The sequence below is a fragment of the Cyclopterus lumpus genome, chromosome 7 (assembly GCF_009769545.1).
Source record: "Cyclopterus lumpus isolate fCycLum1 chromosome 7, fCycLum1.pri, whole genome shotgun sequence".
Lineage (NCBI taxonomy): Eukaryota > Metazoa > Chordata > Actinopteri > Perciformes > Cyclopteridae > Cyclopterus > Cyclopterus lumpus.
Genome location: NC_046972.1, coordinates 10,015,288 through 10,036,655, shown reverse-complemented (window position 1 = coordinate 10,036,655; position 21,368 = coordinate 10,015,288). Strand labels below are relative to the sequence as shown.

Genomic DNA, 21,368 nt, shown 5'->3' with positions numbered 1-21,368 from the left:
GCACGTGGGACGAAGAGTTTTGAATTTGTACAACTTGGCCGCCGCGATCACGTGACTGTCACAAATAGTTAATTGATAAAAGCACTAAAATGCTTAGAAACAGGTGGTCTTCATTTTGGTCAATATGTTGCAGCCAAATCAAATTGTTTACAGGATATTCAACATTTATTTCTTTATAATGCATTTCATTTTTGGACTTGTTGTACAAAGGCAATAAAGTAGTCCATGAATATGAGATATGAGTTTACAGTAAATTACCAACCTCCAGAGCATTGTGGAGGTTGGCGTTTTGCCGGTTACACCTACAGTCTATATGTCTTTTTGTTTCTTCACAGTTCATTTTGTTTTTACGCAGAATAATAATGCAACAAACATTGAATATAAACGCCTCCGTGCATCCTTGGAACTGGCGCGCCATCTGCGAGTAGAAACAAAGTTTTACACGGGGAACGGTGTGGGGAGGCCGGTAACAGGACGCATGTGTTCTTGGCTGGCCTAGCTATTGGTGAGCTTACAGTCAGGAATGGGTTTTGTTCACCGTTCGAGGGCGTCTGAAAGACAAGACAACCGGAGGGGCTGCTATTAGTGCACAATCAGTAAAAAAAGAAAAAGAAACATAGGCTGGCCAATGAAACCATCATGTTGGGTTTTGGAGGAGTTGTTGAAAGTCACCTTTGACAGAGGTTAAAGCTTCGGTTTCAATGTCACCGCTGTGTGTTGTTGAGTGACTGGTTAAGTCTGTTCATCACATACATTGTTAGGTTTGGTTTCATATAGTTGTGTTATACAATTGTACAATTAGAAGGTTTCATATTATATTTGTGGTATATTTATGGTAGGCTGCTTATTTATGAATTGATCAGCTAGTTTTTCTAATCATTGGTTTGGCAGGCAGTTGAGCTCCTGCATATTCCTGTTGGGCTACATGTTAGTTGTCTTTCGTATGTTGCTGTGACCCGTCTGTCTGCCCTGTGTCTCTCTTGCTATTTGTCATGGGCGAACAAATTAGTTTCCCATCGGGAGATCAATGATGTTAACGGAAGAGGTGTAAAGCAACTCATTACATTTACTCAAGCACCGTGTATAAAGGATTATTGAAAAATTGTTGTAATTACTATTTACAGAACTGGGTGTTTATTTACTTATTTCCCTTGTTTTCCCAGGTTTATCTACTTTGTCTAAAAATATATATATTTTTCTGTATTCCTGCCCAGCAGAACAATTATATTGTTCAACTAACACCACCTGGACCATATCAGATACGAAAACACCTTTTAACACAGAAATATTGAATAATTATGTTTAATACACAGAGTATGTATTTGTATTTACTTCTTAGGTAACGCAAATAAAACTTGGAATTCATAACTTTGACATATAATGGAAATGTTTCCATTTATCGTTTCTTTTTTCAGTCATTATTTAATGACTTTAACTTCCACCACTGACTCCTTATTTAATAGAAAATAAGGAATATGAACTTAAACCAACAGAGAAATCAAAAGCAGTGGAGAAAAATGACAAACAGAGCATCTTCCATCAAACACGTTTTATTTGACAATGTTTTATGTGGGTCCCTCTCCAGGGTTCGTACTGGGCCATAGACACCAATCCTAAAGAAGACACAGTTCCCAGCAGGCCAAAGAAGAGACCGCGCTCTGGAGAGAGGGTAAGTACTTTAACAATGCTTTATTAAATCTTCCTTTTAACCTTAAAGCTCGTTGTTTTAAAACCGCTCGGTTGGGTTTTTGTTTCCACAATACTATATTTTCACCTTCCTTTGTCAGTTTCCATTTTTTAAAAATATGTATTTACACCAGTTCAAGCTCACTGACATCAAAGTGGCAAAGGATGTGGCTGTGTGAGAGAGCCCGTGGTCACAAAAAACAAGCGAGCGAGGCAAGCCAAGTTTATTTATATAGCTGGATTTCAGAAGGAAATGCAAAGCACTTTACATTCAACAAAAGACAAAGTGCAAAAGAAACACATTATGAAAATGACATTGAAATTAATATTAGTAATCTAAGAGAGAATGGAAAATAAAAAACAAGATATAAAATAGAATAAGACAACAATACAATAATGAAAGTTACAGTGCAGCGTATTAATTTATTCGATAAAAGGCAGCGGCAAAGCCTTGATTTAAGGCTGCTCCGGTCAACTGAGATGCTACGGAAATGTTTGTGTCTTCAAATCTCTTTTCCTCTGCAATAATGATGCCAAGATACACCAGCAGGCAAACAAGGTGCCTTCTAAAGCAAAAAACCTCAGCGTCTACAGCCAAGCTAGCGGCTCTGTGTGGTGTGATGACACAGTTTTGGTAATTGCCTCTGCATCACGGTTGAAAGGAGTCTGGGATTATGTGCTAGATCAGTGGTACCAAGTAAAAAAGCCAAGAGGTGACAGGGGAACGTATGATTTAGAGACAATATAACCACTCCAGACTCCAGGCGTCATATATTGATACTGTGCAGTTGTGTGTGGAACAGCAACTACATAGTCAGGTACCTGCCGGACTGTGGTACAAATACATGTCTCTTGCTCCATGTTGTGCTTGTTTGGATGAGCTCCATTAGTATAATTGTCAACCAGAAAAAGTCTGACTAGGATAGTGTAATTATGATTCTGTAAAGACACAAAAGTAGCAAAGACCTCAATTACACTGTACACCTTCTCCCTTGGCTGAGTTGAACAGGCAGGCTTATCTGTGACACCAGATTTGCTTTGTGCCATTTGATTGATATTGACCCGCTTATTACAGGGCCTCTAAGCCAGAAAAGGTCCCTGTGTCTGATAGACCTGCGTCTCCAGCAAATCTGCCAGTTTTCTATTCACACGTGCTATATGAGAACCAGAGCTAAGAGTCTCAATTAAACGAGGTCACCATATGTTGTATACACGTGTCAACCACACGGCCGCTGGATTTCCACAAAAACAGCACTGACAAACAACAGAATAGATGTGAGAACATTGAATATAAAAATGTATCCCCTCTGTCTGCTTACATCTCATCTGTTTCACCTCTGATTGTCTGTGTATGATACAAATAGTCTTGTGCTACAGCAGATTGGCACGCTCATAACTAGTCATCAAGCAACCCGTCTTCCGGTCCCCCTCCAGGTAAACACTAATGCTGTTGTTAGCGCTGTAAGCTTCAAGCCGGCTCAGCCGTCGCCATGTTGAGACCCGTGTGGACTCAATCCCCCAATATGCTCTGAAATTTAGAATTTAGCACCTTAAAAGAAGTTGCCGTACTGCTTAGCAACACACCAAGACTTTGATGGTTAAAGGAGCCCCAGGCATTATATTGCTACAACTGTAGAGTTGACATGACCACATGCTCTGCAGAAAGTACCTCAAAGATGGTACAAATACAACATATAAAACTGTAATTCGGTGATGGTATAAGTATTCATAACTTATCGACATCCCGTATCAACTCCAAACTTCAAGTAGCATGACAACCCTTCCTTCAGCCAAGGTTGAGCAACCAATTGAGCAACTATTTCAAACGGGAGTTTTTAATTCTGCATTCTGTGTCCAGCTTCTGACCCACTGAGGTTTTTTTCTGAATGTACAGCTGGCTATGTTTGTTGCATTAAAAACCTGCGGAGTCTTTCATCATGATGCAGCACAGCCGGTCGTCTCCCTTCTTTTCTCATTTTGTGTCTCCGTAACTCTTTATGTATCTTGATCATTATCTTTCTGTGCGTCTGTTTGTCTGCCACTCTTTCCTCCGTCTCTGCCTCTCTGTCTGTATCGCTGCTTTAGCCCCCTCCTCTCCAGAGACCTCAGGCAGGTGTGGCACAGTAAAGTGCACAATCACAGTTGCTCGTTGGAGAAAGAATTGAGGTAAAAGAGAGAGAGTGAGAGAGAGAGTAGGGGGGGGGGGGGGGGTAACAATAGAAAAAAGTGTGAAAGATAGGATGCAGAAAAAAGAGACATCAAGGTAGAGAGCAGAGAGGGAAAATCAAGCAAGGGGAAGGAAGGGGGGGGTAAGAGGAGTAAGATGGAGTGGAGGGAGAATATTCTAGGCTTGTGTTCCAGTTAATTACCACAGAAGGCCCCGAGCTGCCATTAGACATATTTTCTTCAAGGTTTTTTTTTTTTTTTTATTACCAACATTAATTAATTCAGAGCCTTGTCATCTCGTCTTACATGGATGGGCCCTTCGACCCCTTTTCTTACGCCTCACTTGCACTGCTGGCAGACACACTGTGGGCTGTCACATGGGCTAAAGAGAAACTGGGAGGTTTTAAGTGCTAAGATTTATAGCAGTGTTAAGAAAAAAAGCTGGGCTAAATATGTAGTAGTGTTTTTATTAGGGTTTTGTTGCACCAAGGCTACACTGTCAAAGTCTTTACCGTACCCTGATGACAGCAGTTGTGCAAATGAAAAATATTTGAAGTTGGCAGCGAGGCTAAACGGCAGCTGCATAAATGCGTTGTATAAATGTGTAGACAGGCAATGTACACTTAGTTTAGTAGCTGCGTCTCCGGTGCCCTCAGCATAATCACTCTCTTTCATTTCCTGTATGCCTCTCTGTCTGCCTGTCTGCCGGTCCGTCACCACTCAATTATCTCCCTACCTATTCTTCCTTTTCACTCCTCTACTTCCACAAGCCTTCCTCACTCCTCCCTTCACCTCTCCGTTGTCTTCTTTTTAAGTGCCTCCACCAGGGAACCGACAACCCATTTCACTGGGAGTTTATCATAAATTAAAGATTGCATTGTTACCAACCAATCCTCTTACTGTAAGCAGTTTGGGAAGGCAGGCAAGACGTCTTGAACCCTGAAAGGAGTCAGACAAGGAAAAAAATATTGTCCTCGTTTTTATTTATTTATTTTCTTTCCACTTTGCGGGCTTCAATTTAGCCCCTCATCGATCTTTGAACAGTTCCTCATATCCCAACACTCAGTTAACTCTTCTTTAGCTCTTTGTGAGGACAGCAGCAAATGAACTGCTGAATCCATTTGAGATACTTGAATAATGCATGAGGGTTCATTTATCTTATCAAGTGCGAGTGATGTATCAACTTTTCAGCCTTGAACTGTTCCATGGCGTAAAAATGAAGTGCGCCTCGACTGGTTCACATATAGTTGGAGCTCGGGGGCGTGGCGCTGATTCAGGAGGCGCAGAACATATATATTTCTTTTATTCCAGACTCATGAGTCAATAAAGCAACAAACACAAATACAACAATATATAAAATACAATACAGGGACACAGGTACAATTACTGCAGTTAAAAAGTAACTTGTGGTTAAAAAACATACAAACACTTGTTCCAATGTTTCAGAGTGAATTTGCAGCGTTCAGAAGTTTCTCATAACACTTGTTCAATTAAATGTCCTTCATACTTCTGTTTCATGGATTGTGGAATTCTGGATTGTGGTCCATGCCTACAACCGGTACTCATTATTCATAATTTCTGTCATATTCATTGAATGTGTTGTAACTCTGTAACTCTGTTCATTCTGTACACATGACATCTGTTGCTTCTGTCCATCCGGGGAGAGGGATCCTCCTCTGTTGCTCTCCTGAAGGTTTCTTCCCTTTTTTCCCGTGAAAGGGTTTTCTTCTGTTTTTTTGGGAGTTTTTCCTGATCCGATGTGAGGTCCTGGGACAGGGATGTCGTATGTGTACAGATTGTGAAGCCCTCTGAGGAAAATTAGTACCGGTAATCCGTGATTTTGGGCTATACAAAATAAACTGAATTGAATTGAATACTGCTACTGTCGCAATCAGCTGTGAGTACTAACAATAGCCACGTTTGTTGTTTAACTTCATGATGATCATTTTAGGGGAGTGGCTTTGGAGGAAAGCCTGATGGGACGAGCTGTCAGTGTTGCCAACCTGGCTGCTTTCTCACTAGATTTGGCGACTTTTGTAGCCAGTGCTGCTACAAAGCTACTGTCATTGCAAAAGAGTCAGCGACACTGGGCTGAGCTTTTTAAATTATTTTTTTACATTCTTTTTTTTAAATCTAGCATATTAGTTTATGAAGATTACCAACCCTAGCTTTAATGCGCAAATGAAAATAAATTGTATGCATACTGTATACATTGTTTTACGTTACTCGTGCTTTTCTACTTTGACATGTTGAAATGTCTTCTGTGAGAAAAGCCTTTTTCTGGTGATCCACAGGAAGCATGGATTAATGTGTGCCTCCATCCTCTGCTCTCTACTTTCAGGCATCAACTCCTTACAGCCTGGAGTCTGAGTCTCTGAGAATGGACTGCATTATGTCAGGAGGGGCGTCCCCCACGCTGGCCATCAATGCTGTCACCAACAAGGTACGACGCCAGCTCCTCACTTATGAACGTTTTGTTTTAGGGGAGTCAAATTCACCAACAAAACCACAGCAATGGAGCAGGGTAGGGGTTAGGTTGAAAACACGGATTGCTGTAAAGTGTTTGGCTGCTCACGTTTTTAACAACAGTTACTGTGCTGCTGATTGGTTTGAACACGTGAAAAGCTTCTAACTTAAAGCTATTACAAAAGTAGCATTTGTTTACTGTTGACTGTCATAAAATAAGTCAATAAGAAAATAGATCCTGTGAATATCCACAACCATTCAGTAATTTCTGGTCCCCGTGTAGGAAAGATACATCTGTGTTTTCAGTAGTATGTTGTCACTGTTGATCTTATTTTCAGGGAAGTAGTTATAATTTGAGTTCATGAGGTCTCTGGACAGATGCTAATGTGAACTACCTTGCTTATTAATCATTCTTAAAAATGTATGGATGACTGCGTCTGGCTCAAGTCTTCCAGTAATGTCCAACAGCACCGTCTCTGCATGCTCCTTTCTGGAGTGGTGACTAGTCAACTCAGAGTAACTACTGCTGAGTGTGTGATGCTGACATGTTTCAGGATCCACTAATATCACAGACAGAACTTTTTAAATAGTTGAACAATGTTACTTGGTGTCCCTTTCAGTCTAATGAATATTCCAGTCTTAATGATGTGTAATGATGATTCCTAACTAATGAATTAGTCAAGAAGTTGGAGTCATTTGTACTTTCAGCTGAGAAGAATGTGTTGAAGTTTCAATGATTCTCACTAGTTGGATATCAGATGTACTTGCAGCAGAATGAGTCTCAGGGCAGACAATGCATAGTGGTCGCACACATCCAAATGTTTTACAGGCCCTCACCTACAGACAAACCTTATGAACTGAAACACACACACACACACACACACACACACACACACACACAGAACACATACACTCGCTGACTAAAAAAAAAATAGATTGATATAATCGGACTCTAAATAGTTGCTATTTTAGCTGAACTAAACAGTGGGCTAAGTTCCTGACGTACGTAGTATGACTGTTCTGTAGTTGGTACCATCACATTTTGCTCCATTATAGTTTGTACAATGCTATGAACGCATTCTTACTCTGGCTCCTGATTGTATTGGCCTCTCCCTGTTTTCTCCCAGGGCAACAATTCTCCCGTATTGTTCCTGAATGACACTAAACAGTGTGTATAAACCTTATAAAGTCTAGTATTTCCACTCATACAACCATACAGCCTCTCGCACACCTGCTTGCACCTTGTCCTGCTCAAGCACTTATCAGACATCCTGGAAAGGGGAATTCCTGTTTCCTTTGGCAAGTTTCCTTCGGCCAGCATGCTTTTTGTCAAATCTGCCCGTCAGTGGACCTATTATTTAGTTATTGTTTAAAAGTCACCAGAATGTAGGAAGCAAAGTCTTTGAAACAAAAATTATCGAGGCATCCCAGACATTTGAGGTCAAGGTTGGAAAGTTTGCCATCAATAACATTATTGCGCAAAAACTGTTTTATGAGACCTACAGACCTATAGAGTCTTCAAAATGTGACAACAGAAAGTGAGAGGTGTGCATCATTAAGGAGATTAGCATCATGTGATGATTGTTTTCCCAGACAGTGTAATTTACCTCTTGCATCAGTTTGCACTTATTCTGTTTTACCAAAGGGAAGATTCAAACTTCAGTTATCACTATACATTTAGAAAAATAATGATTCAGAGCAGGGAGAGAAAGACCTTGATGATAATGATGCCGATGCCAACGTCAATGATATCCGCCCACATCCAGACAGGTGGCGTCCTGCAGGCACAGCAGCACATCAGAGATTCTGTAATAACACATTTGCACACTAATATTCTGTTTGCATTGGAGAGTGCCTGTTCTTTTGGTTCCTATAAGATGATACTTAGAGCTTAGGATAACGGAAAATATCTTCCTAGAGCAAGTCATCTTTTATTTCATTCAGATATTGTAATGCTTTTACCTTAAATTCCTAAAAAAATAAGCTCTTCCAAGTCTAAAAAAAACAAAGTTGAAACATTTCTAGAGACATCATGAGGTCTTTGGTAATTATCAGTTTTTACTTTTCTTTTCTAATGTATAAATATAGACCTAAAATGTTCTTATAAACTACATAGTTATTCCCTTGCACCTACAGTAACACAGCAAGGGAAATTACACATTACATACATAGAACAGTATAACACTTAAGGAAACTGACTTTTGAAAATACATATTTCTTCCGCTACAAGAACATCTAGAGGGTAGAGCACTGCCCCAGAGAGCCTTTACTGCTTTCTCACCCGAAGGCTATAATTTCACATTTGTCTATACAATTAAATGTAGCCTGAAGGTAATGCGGGCGCTCTTCTTCACAAGTACTGGCAGTCAAAGAAAACAAGAAAAACATGATTCAAAATAATCCTGAGGCATTTCTTTTAAAAGCTTTGTGATCTGTCACCACAACAGTACACTTCCTCTAAATCTGAGCCAAATTCCCAAACCAAGTCATCTCTGAAGTTACCTACTTGTTTCTGGGTCACGGCGTTTAATCAAAACCACCATGTTCAAGGAAGAAAGATCCTCATTGGTTAACGCTCTGTGCTGTCATGAAGCGGCAGGACCAATTTGCATTTGCCAGCACTTTCATTTCCATATTTCCTCACGAGTTGTCTCATAACTTAATGGTGCATGGGTCATTTCTTGAGGTGGACCATGTTCAGGCTGAAGATGAGTCCACACATGGACAAAATGAAGGAGAGGAACAATACAATCTTGAATTACTACCTCTGAGTTTGTTGCTTCAACATTTTGGCCATGTGTAATTGCCTTTATTGTCACATTAACATGGATTGTGTGTGTTTGTGTGTGTGTGTGTGTAGGTAGCGCTGTACAACTCCGAGGCAGAAGGCAGCGAGAGCCCTGGTAGTCTGGGCAGCCTGAGCAACAGCCTTTCAGAGCAGAGTTTGGCATCCGTCAACCTTAACAACCTGAACACCGGCGTCAGCGGCAGCAACGTACACAGCTACACACCAGTAAGTTCTTCTCTTTATTTTCTAATGATTGCTGCAGGAAAATAGCTCTATTTTTATTTCAGTCTGAACAAGGACAACAGCTGACCTGTTTAAGGACACTTTCAACAGGGCTGGGGCTTTCTGTCTCTTTTCTTCTGCTTTTTTTCTTTTTTTTTCATCTCTTAACTGGCAAATGCTAAACCAACAGCCTTCAAACTAAAAGTTTTTACTATGTTCACTTGATTCTAAAATACACCGGATGATTCAGTCACCAGTTCAGACACCCAGTCGGTACAGAAGGTCTCTGCTGCACACGTAGCAGACTGAGGAGGTTGTAACCAGCTACGTATGCTGGATCTACAGTAATGCTGGAACTGGGTTTCACATTTATACTTTCCATATATTTTCAGTTGGCTTCTGCAGGGCACATTTAGTGTGCTGAGATAACATTTGCAATATTCTGTACAATGTCAGTATAACACATGACATGAACAGACACATTCTTGTATCTTTTTAACCTCCAAAAACCATAGATTTTGCTAAATAATTTAAATGTTTAGCTAAATATCCATTTTATTGCTATTTGACATGCAAAGACGTGGATGTTTTCCATAAAGAGAATCTATTTGGGCTCCCCAAAAAATAAAATCGCAGACACCCAAAAAGATGTTTGTATTTGTATATTTATTTATTTATATTCACAGGTGTGAAAATGCAATTAAAAGTTCAGGTTGATGGTAAAATATCTTGCTTGTTGTTGAATGTTGCATTCATATGCACCGCTTTTTGTTTTGCAGCCAGCTATCAATACTGTTTGCAACCCCTCACACCCCTCAAGGTCGATCAGCACAAATACGTTCCAAACCTGTGGGAAATGCTGGTATTTTTTCATAAAAGTGCCTCTGTTCTGCAGAAAAATGAAACCGCAGGAAACATCAGTCATCCCTCTTCGTGTTGACAGTTCACCTTTATCAGCTTTGATGAACATGAACGATGCCTGAACAATCCAGTATTAACGGCTTTCAGAAAAAGGGGAACAATTCCAATACGATAAAAATGCAGATGCATTAATACATTTTTAAGTCTGCAGTTACACACTTAGAGTGTCCTGTCTCGGTGCCATGTGCTGCATTCACATACTCACACACACGCAGTGGGTATTTTTTGTATGAAGGCGTCTCATGTCATCGATTGTAATGGTGCACCCAGTAAAGTACACTCAGGACTTGGCAGGCCACCGATGCACCGAGACATTTGGCCAGATTTTACACTTTTCTTTAGAAAACAAGGTGCAATATTTGAATTGATTAGTCTCAACCATTGTGTGAGTTGATAATAAGTTGCCTTTTTATGAAGGAGGGACTCGATTAGCTAACCCTTCTCTCAGGATCCAAGCTGTCGCATGCTGAGCGATTTAGAACAAATTATTGAATGGAAACAACAAACAATTCATCCCCAGCTGATCATTTGCAGAAAACATGGATGAAGCAGAAGTCCATTATCTAAGAAAGGCTTTTGAAAAAAAATACTAACATTGGTTACAGGTTAAGATGCAAACAGGTTTTACTTTTGTTTCCTCATAAATCAAAGTTAATGGGGACTTTTGAAAGACTCAATTCACATGTTTGCCAACGTGTTTGTGTTCTGTCCCTTTAAACCAAATATAACCAGGCCAGTCTCAGCCCAAAAACATTTGGTCCAAAATTACAGGAGGGCTGAGAAGTCCCAACTCTTTATTATTTTTCCCTTGTAACAGCTGCTCACCTTTTTACCATCAATCACTTCCCCCCACTCACCTACCACCTGCATTAGCAAAGGTCAGTGCAATCTCATCTCGTTAACCTCTCATTTCTAGAGGCCGTCTTTTGTTTTCCTCCTCCCTGCATCGTCTCCTCCATCCCTTGCCCTCCTCCTCCATCGCTTCAGACCTCATTTACAATTTGGTCCACGGGGATCAGGGTTAGTTCTGCCTCATTACCTGGCACAGGTGATACCCCCTTAACTGACGGTGATTACTAGTGGCATCACTGGCATCTCAAAGACACCAAGAAAGTTGACAGAGAGGCAGCCATTACTGGGTGGAGGTAGATGTGTGGGGGATGTGTCATGCTAAGTTATATCTGCAGAGGCACACTGATCACAGCAAATTGCTTGTGTTTGCTGGGTGGATGGTGAGGAAGATGACAGCTAGGACGAGATGATTGAGGGGAGAGGGAGACAGGCAGCAATCACTGTAGGAGACCGAAAATTGAAGCAGTGGATTTTGTTTTTGTGTGTACGAAAGGAAATTGCAGCAAGCCAAGATTCCCTTTTTAATTGCGTGAAATTGAATTAGGTATGATAATCATAGTAAAAAAAAATAAAGTAAATTTTTTTAAACTGAACGTGATGCAGCTCTCCCAATTGAAATTCAGGTTTCTCAATTTAGACAGGAAGCAGCCCACATCGATGCTGGCATTAGTGGCCTTTCCAGATACCAAACACTTTAGTGTTCAGTGTATGTATGTATATATATCATAGAGCCAATACACCACAGTTAATACAACTTAAACTACTATAAATGATGAGAACCTCGCATTACTTGTCATAGCTGAACCAGGAATGTGCACATAGCCATGTATTTATTTGTGACTGTGGTGCTTTAATGGATGATGTTGCTTTTTGTTTTAATAAAAACCTGGATCCCCGGTACTCCCATTGTTGCAGCGCAGTGGTGTTATTGAGATATATGTTTTTTTGATGCAGTGCCGATGTTGGTCTGACCGCAGACTTTTCACTTTGAGCTGCAGTGTGAATTCAGCCCTTGATGTATTTTACTCAAACCAATTCCTTCATTGATGTATTTGTGTACCTCTCACAGCCTCTATGTCTGTTCCCTCTCTTCTGTCTTGAAGGTGAGTAGCCACTCGGAGCCTTCGTCCCAGTCGCTGAGCCTCCAGCAGCCTGCACAGCCGCCCCCTGCCCCTCCTCCCCCACAGCCCCAGTACGATTTGCCCGTCCTGGAGTCCCGGGACAAGCAGCTCTGTTTCTCAGACTTCGAGGACCTCAGCTCTTCTTTCCGCAGTCTGTACAAGTGCGTCTTTGAACAGTCCTTCTCACAGCAAGGTGGGTGTCGACCCTCATTTTGTTTGTGTATCTGTTCATGTGTGCCCGTTAAACATCCTAATTGACACATGTGTTTGCAGGAAAAACAACATGTACACCTATATGTCATGCACATAATTACCTGTCAAGCTTAAGCTCCTAATGAAATGCTAAGAATTTAACAATGCTTTCACAGCAGCAAAAGCATTCCAGTATTAACCTCCATCGCACTCTACTCCTACTTCATTGTATTTTAATAAACAACCTGTTGTTCCGCATATCTGCATTTTACGACTCGCTCAGTCAAATGAGTAAAGGCAATTAAGAGGAAGAATTCAAGTAGGAGGAAAACTCACAAACACATCTGCAGTCGAGCAGAGCAAAGGGTTTTGCAGCTTTGATAGCAGCTAATTAGATTGGTTCTACAGTTTGTGAAGCGTCTCGCTAATTGCTTCCTGAAGTTTTTAGGTCACCGGGTCTTCTTCCACTTCGACCCCCCCACCCTCCTATCACCTTCCCCCTCCTGCTTCCTTCTTCACACACATCCACGTACGTTATGTAACCGAGGAGATCGATGCGCTCGGTTGAGCTCAACAACTGCTGCCTGTATTCACACACTGACAGGGTCCCCTTCAATTTGTGGTCATCGGTGCACACGCAGAAAAGACAAGACAATGGCGAAACTAGTTGGGAGAGAAAAAAATATATGATACGGACAACTCAATAAGAAAGTGAAGAAGAAAATGGATTTAGTAGATCTAAATGGATTTAAAGGTCTCTAAAGTGTGAGGCTTAGCAGGAAGTCACATTGAGTCACTCACCTCCTTTGAAAAACTGCAGTGAGTCCAAGACCACGCACCAAACTGTACGTGACTCAGGTGGTGCTGCAATCATTTCCTGACATAAATAACAGTTCAAACTATAGAGACAAAATGAACATCAAATTAATATTGTCAGGGGGAATAAAAGACTTGTGCGTCACAACTCCCTGACGGCACAAGTGAAAAGTCACTATGTAAATAAATCTGTGCTCAGATAGCCTCGGTATGCTCTTCAATTTCATTATGATTTGTTGGTCAGAAAAAAAGAGAAACTCAAGTCCCTCTGTATTAGTCCTCTGATGTTTGATGAGATCTTAACAGCACTGCTCAGGTATGCTCGGTCTTTTAGTGTGACGCAATGAAACAGCAGATAAAAGAAAAGATCAAAAGACTCAACAAAACAGATAGATGTAGTTATGGAAAGGAAATAAGTTTCGGACTATAGTGCACTCTCTGCTGGCCACACTTAAGCATCATCTCTGTCTTTATATTTAACCATTTTTGATTTTTGAACACTGTAACTGTGACAAGTATTTACATTTAACTCAATATACATTACATTTAAAGGAGCAGTGTCTAACATTTAGGGGGATTAATTGGCCAAAATGGATTGTAATATTCTACTATGTGCCTGAAACTAAGAATCTTTGTGTTTTTATTAGCTTAGAAAAGGCTAATTATATCTACGTAGGGAGCAGGTCCTCTAATACGGAGTCAGATATTTTGTACCGCCATGTTTTTACAGCAGCCCAAACACTGGCTCTAGAGAGAACCTTTCGCTTGTTACTGTTAGTGCAATGAGGTATTTGCAAGTAAAAGTCAATACTCAATCAATACATCTGTTCAAGAAACATTAACATCTAAACAAAAGTGAAACCTAATTCAATTGGCTCTGTCCGCAGTCTCATCCACCGCCACACAGCATGCACGCTAACGCTCAGCTAACGGCACATTGTTATAAACAAGCTGGCTGAGACAAAGCAGACAGGAGGAGTGACCGATAGTGATGAACGTTTTTGTTCGTCATTCATTATAAACTTCCCTCAGAAATGTTATTTATTTTATTAACATTTTAGATTTGTTTCAGAAAATCTGCAACAAGGAAGTTTATAAGGAAGACAAGATGAGCGTGTGTGTGTGCATGTGTCAGAGATATCTGTGAGTTAGATGTGAGAATATATCTATTCTAGCACTGTTTTACACGCTGTCTCTCTCGGTCCGCTGAGCAATGAGTGCCTCACCATATCCAGAGATGACCCAGACCATTAAATTAGTTGAAAGAAATGCCAAAAAACATCTAAAAGATCACCCAAAAACAGGAACACTACTGGGTGATGGTGATGGGCATGAGGAATATTCTGTTACGATTTCTATGCACCAGGAAGTAAGCCATAAAACACATACATGTAAGCGCTCCTCAGTACTGTAGCTCAGGTCACAAACTGCTTTGCCAAAAATAACCTTTTGAGTTGCAGGAAAGCAAGAGAGTCGTAAACAATATGTTGCTGGTGACACTGAAACATGAGATACCTTAAAAATACCTTAGTCAGATTAAAAGGACACCATGAGATGGACAGCAGTTGAGGGTTCAATGTACGTGTATATTCCACAGATCCAGAGAATTTTCAGTTTATTTTATTTCCTTTGTTTGTTGTCCTCCCTTGTGATACTTTGTGTTTTTCTGTTTTTTTTCCCAGCAGGTTTGATGGGTATGCCAGGTGATTCCAGCCAGCAGGCCCGGACCGCCTGCTCCTACCAGCACTCTCCTGGTGCGGGAAACGGTGTTGGCCACCACCACCAACACAACCACGGTGGGGCGACACACCACCCCCTCCACCCTCAGCAGCACCTCTCCCCTCACTCCACCCATAGCCAGCACCAGGCGCACAGTCAGCATGGTCACCACCAACAGCACCCTGCTCATTCCCAGCAGCACCCGTCTCTCTCCCACCAGAGTCACACTGGACAAACCTGCCCCTCAACAGGTGAGAATAGAGCCACAGTTTTTTACGTTATAAGATTTTCATGTGGAGACGTTGAACATTTCTGACTCTGGTGACACCTGCTGGTAGTGCAGCATATTAAAAAAGACAAAACATACTAATTTCAAATACACTATAAACACAAAAACATTCCCCACGAAAATGTTTTCTTTAGCAACATGCGAGACCCCGAGTTGTTCTAGGATACAGTTAGGACATATTTAATGGTGTGATTAAGAATTCCCATTGTAGGCAAGGCAAGTTTATTTGTATAGCACATTTCAACATCAAGGCAATTCAAAGTGCTTCACATAAAACATAATGCAAAAGAAAACAAGATTTAAAAACAATTAAGAAGATTCAGTAATACATCAAAAAGCTAAAAATAGAATAAAAGTTGCAGTGCCATTTAAGAAATAAAATGCAGTAGTGAAATGCAGAAATTGATCAACGTGGATCTGGTTCAATTCAAGGCAACAGCAAACAGAAAAGTCTTCAATCTGTATTTAAAGGAGCTGAGGGTCTCCGCTGACCTGCAGCTTTCAGGTCTGCTGAGAGGAAGTACTGAATACATTATAGAGTGTTAATACAAGCAGCTGAGTGGGAGAACCGCTAACGTCAGTCTCCTCGGTGTAATCGCAACTTTAGAAGGGTTCAAAAACTCAAAATAAAAAACAACATCGACATTTGTAATGTCGATGCAGCTATTTCTTTACTCTGAAAAAATCTTTTGACATTTTTTGTGTAAGGAAGCCACATGGTATAGTTTACTGTCTCACAGATATTGATGCTGTTCAGCAGCAAACAATGATTATTCTTCTCCCAATACAATATTCACCCTAACCATCCGAATAGCCTTGTCTCTGCACAGACTCATTGCATTTATATTATATTCTTTCCTCTGTAAGGTCCCAGAGCATTTGATATTATGAGGCTGGGCTGATACAGACAGGTATCTCCAAAGCTTCACCGAGGCTTGTCCTGCTCATATTCCCAGTCTTTGTTTTCTTCTGCAACACAGCTCGCAGGCCAAAAAGGGTACTCTTCAGACATTATGTATTATGTATATGTTAGTATTCCCCTTAACCAAGCAGAGGATGAGTGAAAGCAATCCCTCAGTCTTTTCTCCACTGCGTCCGCATGTATTGTTGTTTAGTTTGTGCTGGTGAAGGCGGTGAAAAGGCTCTTCCTTATCTACCTAAAGCAAACCTGTGGCTGACATTTTTCAATGTGAAGTCACACCACCTTGTGGTTGACTGCAGAACTTAACTGAGAATTTTTTATGTGTTTATTTTAGTGTTGAAACAATTAGTTGACACTTTGATAACCGATTAATTGTTCAAGAAATGTATCTAGAAAATTGACAAATATTAGCTGTTTCCACTCATTTTGTAGACGTCACCTTGGGCTCTGGTACACTTGTGATGTCCTCAATTTACAAACGACTAAACAACAACATGTTTGTGTGTGTGTGTGTGTGTGGGGGGGGGGTCTCTCTCCCAGGTATGTCCTCAGACTGGTACCCCAACCTGGACTGGCTGAAGGAGAGCTGCCGCATTGCTACAAGCTATAACTGGACTGACGTAGACCTCTCCCCGTTTCAAGGTAACAAACATCCTATGTACACACACGCACGCACACACACACACACACGCACACACGCACACACATGCATACACACACATCACCAACTCCTGGTGCCATCAGTGTAACAGCATCTGAAATGAAGAAGATGTGTACTTCAGCCTGTTTTGACACAGTGAGAATTGATGTATGGTTTATTATGCCGATCAGTTACTTTGATTAAACCATTATGATTCCTCTCTGGGCTTTCATATACGTTCGCCCTTGAGGCACAATATAATAACATCCAGTGTTGTAATAGTAGTCCCCCTAATAAAAGTCATTATCCGGCATCTGAGAGGTTGCCCTCTCTGTTTCTCTCTGTCTCACACACACACACACACAGTCTCCCTCCCGGTTGTACGATGTGAATAATCCAATTAGGCCCTGGCTCAGTAACAGCCTCTTATCACGGTCAGCACACAAAGCCGGCAACATCCACACACGATGGATGGCGACGGCTGGTCTTACAACACACAGGCCCCACTGCTGCTGCTGCTGCTGCTGCTCTCTCTCCCTCTCTCTTTCTCTCTCTCTCTCTCCTTCTCCCTCCCCTTCTCCTCTCTCTATCTCTCTCTTTCCCTCCCTCTTCCTCCCTGCGCCGCTTGACCTTCCTCACACCCTCGTAATGCCATCCTTCACCGCCTCTGGCTCACATCCAAAGAGCAGGGTCCAAGCCTCTCGTCTTTGTTGATGCGCAATGGGAATTTGATTTTGGGAAATATCAGACGGCAGGTTGTGAATGGAAGCTGTGTCTTTGTTTGAAGAAAAGAAGGTGTTGTCGGTTCAGGGTCTCGTTCTTTGTCTCCAAATGTGAACAGGCATGTTGTCAAAGTGATGGTCTGTGCCTGTGATTCAATGGTGACAGTGAATTCATGGTGGGGATTTTTATCTTGGATGTTAGATTTATTTACATAATTTATTTTACTTTAGTTGGATGTTAATTACGTTTCATTTTGTGATTCTGATATAAAGTTTTTCTCTAAGCTGCTTGGAGTTTGTCTGGAATAAGTCTTTTCTGACTGAAGCATTGTTAGTCTCATGTAAAGCACAATGATATTATTTATAACCTTGGAAATCCAGGATATGCACCGTTTACACTCAAAGAACATTATTTTATCGTATAGCTAAGAACCTAAAAAAAACAAATATGTCATGTGAAGAAATTATGCAAAAGACATCTATCATTTTAGATTTGGTGCAACTGAGCAGCCATAGAAATGCCAAAATGTATTTCATTTTATATTTTACATTTAATGAGTGTGATGTAGCTTCAGTGAACGATTGTAAAAGACAGACATTTTAGGTGAAGCAGTAAAAATTAAAGTTAGAAATTTAGATAATTAAATAATGTTGTCTTATAGCTGTGAGATACGTGGACCATTCAGGGCGATGTTTTGCTCCTCTGTCTGTCTGACAGGTCTGAAGGAGAGCATGCGGCAGGCTGAGCTCAACAACTGGTCGCTGGACGCCGCCCAGATGGCCGACCTGTGTTCCTCCATTAACCGGTTCTTCGCGGCCACGGGGGTCATCCCCCCGCAGGGCGCCGCCCACCCACAACCTCAGGTCCCACACCCGACGCCCCCTGGAGCACCGCAGCACCCGGCTCAGCCGCACGGGGCGATGCACCCAAAGGCCAGCCAGCACAATCAGCACGGGCAACACAACCAACATAACCAACACATCAGCACGGGTCAGTATACTGAGCAAGATTTTCCACACATTTGACTACAAGATACAGTTAAAGATACAAGATACAAAAGCTGTCATTTATGAGTTTATCTCACTTGTTACTCCAGCTGTCAGATGAATGTAACAATGTAAATACAATATTTCCCTCTACTTAGGAACGGTATTTTAAAAATGGTCCTAGTTAACACCCACCTTTGACTGACGGCATTCAGACACGTTCATGCTGTGACGGGAGCTGAATTACAGTCACTCCCCTCACTGTGCCATTGTTTTCATTATTATAGATTTACAAGAGAATTGTGGATGATGGCAGCTAGAGTAAATATATGGAGACGAGGAGACATTTCATCAGTGGGAATTCCAGCACATTCTGTAGGATTTTTCAAGCTTAGCATAATGTGGCAGTAAAACTGTGTGCAAGCGATCGCAGCTCGTGTTCTGCAGAGACACATAGGCTTGTGTGAAAGCCGGGATACTAATCTGACAGTTAGTCATTGCCCTTTTGTCTGTTCTCCCACAGGGAACATGTACATCGACTCGAGACAGAGCATTTCCTCTCTGATGGGCCCACCAGGATACCCCCACATGCCTCCCATGAGCAACACAGCTCCCACCATGACAGGTGACTCCTCCATCGCTCTCTTAGCAGGTCAGGAGGAGCGTGTGTGTGTGTGTGTGTGTGTGTGTGTGTGTGTGTGTGTGTGTGTGTGTGTGTGTGTGTGTGTGTATGCATGCAGGTTTATGTCCATGCAAGTGTGTCTGTGTTTTTCAATATCAGAATGTAGACGGTATAACATCAGTATTTGATAGCAATAATATGACACCATCGAGTAAAAAAAACAAGATGCGGTATCACACATCAGCGTTCATAAAAAGCAGAAAGAACCTATAATTCATAGTTTTTTTTAATAAAGGTTGGTAGATTTCACCATATTTATTAATATATTTTAATCTGTGCATTGAAGACACACTATAAATATACAAGGGTGTCACAGAGTGGATCAGAGAACTAAGTATCAGGTACACTTAAAGGGTTACTCCAGCAATTTGGTATTGCATTAAATTTTAGTCTCCAGTTCAAACTGCAAAACAAACTGGATCCCACATTTCACATGACTCAAACGAGTCATATTGTTGTCTCAGACTTGACAAAGCTCACAGAAGACATTATATGACCATCATCTTCATGTATACAATCTGTGGATAGATCAGAGATCAGAAATAGGTATTTATTTTTTATTATAGTTTGGTCAAAAAAAACTAACTATAAAAAAGTAAAATAAATAGTAATTCATTAAATGTCAAAAAAGGTTTTGTGTGCCAGTTTCAAAAGTTTAATTTTTCTGCAAAAGCACACATTTTCAGCTCAGAAAATGCTTCTGAAGATACACATATTTACAGCATGCATAATGCAACACATATAACAACGTCACACACTTAGGTAACGAATATTATCATATAGTAGAATCAACATCTTTCTGAAAAAATGAATTGTAGAAGCCTCGTCTTTTATTGCATTGGATTAAATTACAAGTTGTCCATGGCATTTTGTCCACCCTCTATATTTATTTTGAAAATATAATTACAACAGTGTGTCATTAAATTCAGTAAGATGTTATGCTAAATTACATGCATCTCCATGATAGAATAGCCAGTTGTTTGTAGGTGGATGAAGATTTAAGGCGTGGTGGTTTGTTTGATGACGTTTCTGTGCTTTCTGTGGAATTTTCTATTCAAAACCCCACTCCCAAATATATAACTCAGATATATGATGCAGAAGTGTCACTGAAATGTCCCTGGGTGTGCAACAGTATCTTCTTGTGTTTAGGCTTCTGCTTTCCCTCCATGTTCAGGTCATCTCAGCCTGCTGAGCCAGCAGCAGCAGCAGCAGCAGCACAGGCTGCCTCTGGGGCACTTCCAGGTGAGACGCATGCTCGCCGCAGACGACATCCAGGACGACTTTGACTGGGACTCCATCGTCTAAACCTATCTGTAGGGGAAGACTGAGAGACTGGAGATGAGAGAGAGAGAGGAGAGAGAGAGAGAGAGAGAGAGAGGGACACGTGATGACAGGTGAGGTATGGAACTAGCCTACAACCTTTCACCTGTGTGTGGGAAAAAAAACAGAAGACTATCCAACGGGAAGCAAACCGAAAGTCATTTTTCTGATCTTGCTGGCCTTTTTGTTGTTGCCCCTTGTTAAAAGTGGATGTTGAGTCTAAAGACAATCGTTCAAAACAATGAGACTGACACGGGATTGGACCAAGCCGAGATGCAGACCACACATCGTCCAAAGCGAAAAGGAAGTCTGAAGCTCTCTGAGTCTCATGTCGTGTCCCCCAGTGCCAACAGGGTTACAAGTCGCCAAAGTGTTGTCAAATCGTCTGTGAATTCTTTTTGTTTCCAAAATTTGTTTCCTGCTAAAACTTGTGTGCCATGTCTGCAAGGTCTCAGCGCCCGTGCCTGAAATGAATGGAAACTTTTTCCAAACTCCCTGCAGAAAATCATCTCTCGCAAACATTCAACAAACTATTTCATCCTCTCCTCCTCGTAACGCCTCTTTGTTCCCTATAATACTGGGCATCTGTGTGGCTCTTTACAGCTACAGTTGCAAGGATAATTTATGAAGAAGAAAGAAATGATTGTGCAGCTGTTCAACTTGAATCAGTGGTGGTTGAGTGAAGCACCACCTGCTGGTTAAAACAGGCCCCGTTTTAGCTTCCTTTGCCCAAAAGAGTTCTATGCACCACAATCTGCTCTTTCTTCATGTTTGTTCTGTCACATTGGAAAGTCTAAACTTTTTATTTTAAGTGTCGTGTTTGTGTCTGTGTCTCTGTGTGTGTGTGTGTGTGTGTG

At 41.2% G+C, this 21,368-nt stretch overlaps 1 pseudogene; it reads left to right on the top strand.

Moving 5' to 3' along the window:
* The window catches only part of LOC117733220, a 49,272-nt pseudogene extending 27,904 nt beyond the window's left edge, over window positions 1-21,368 (top strand).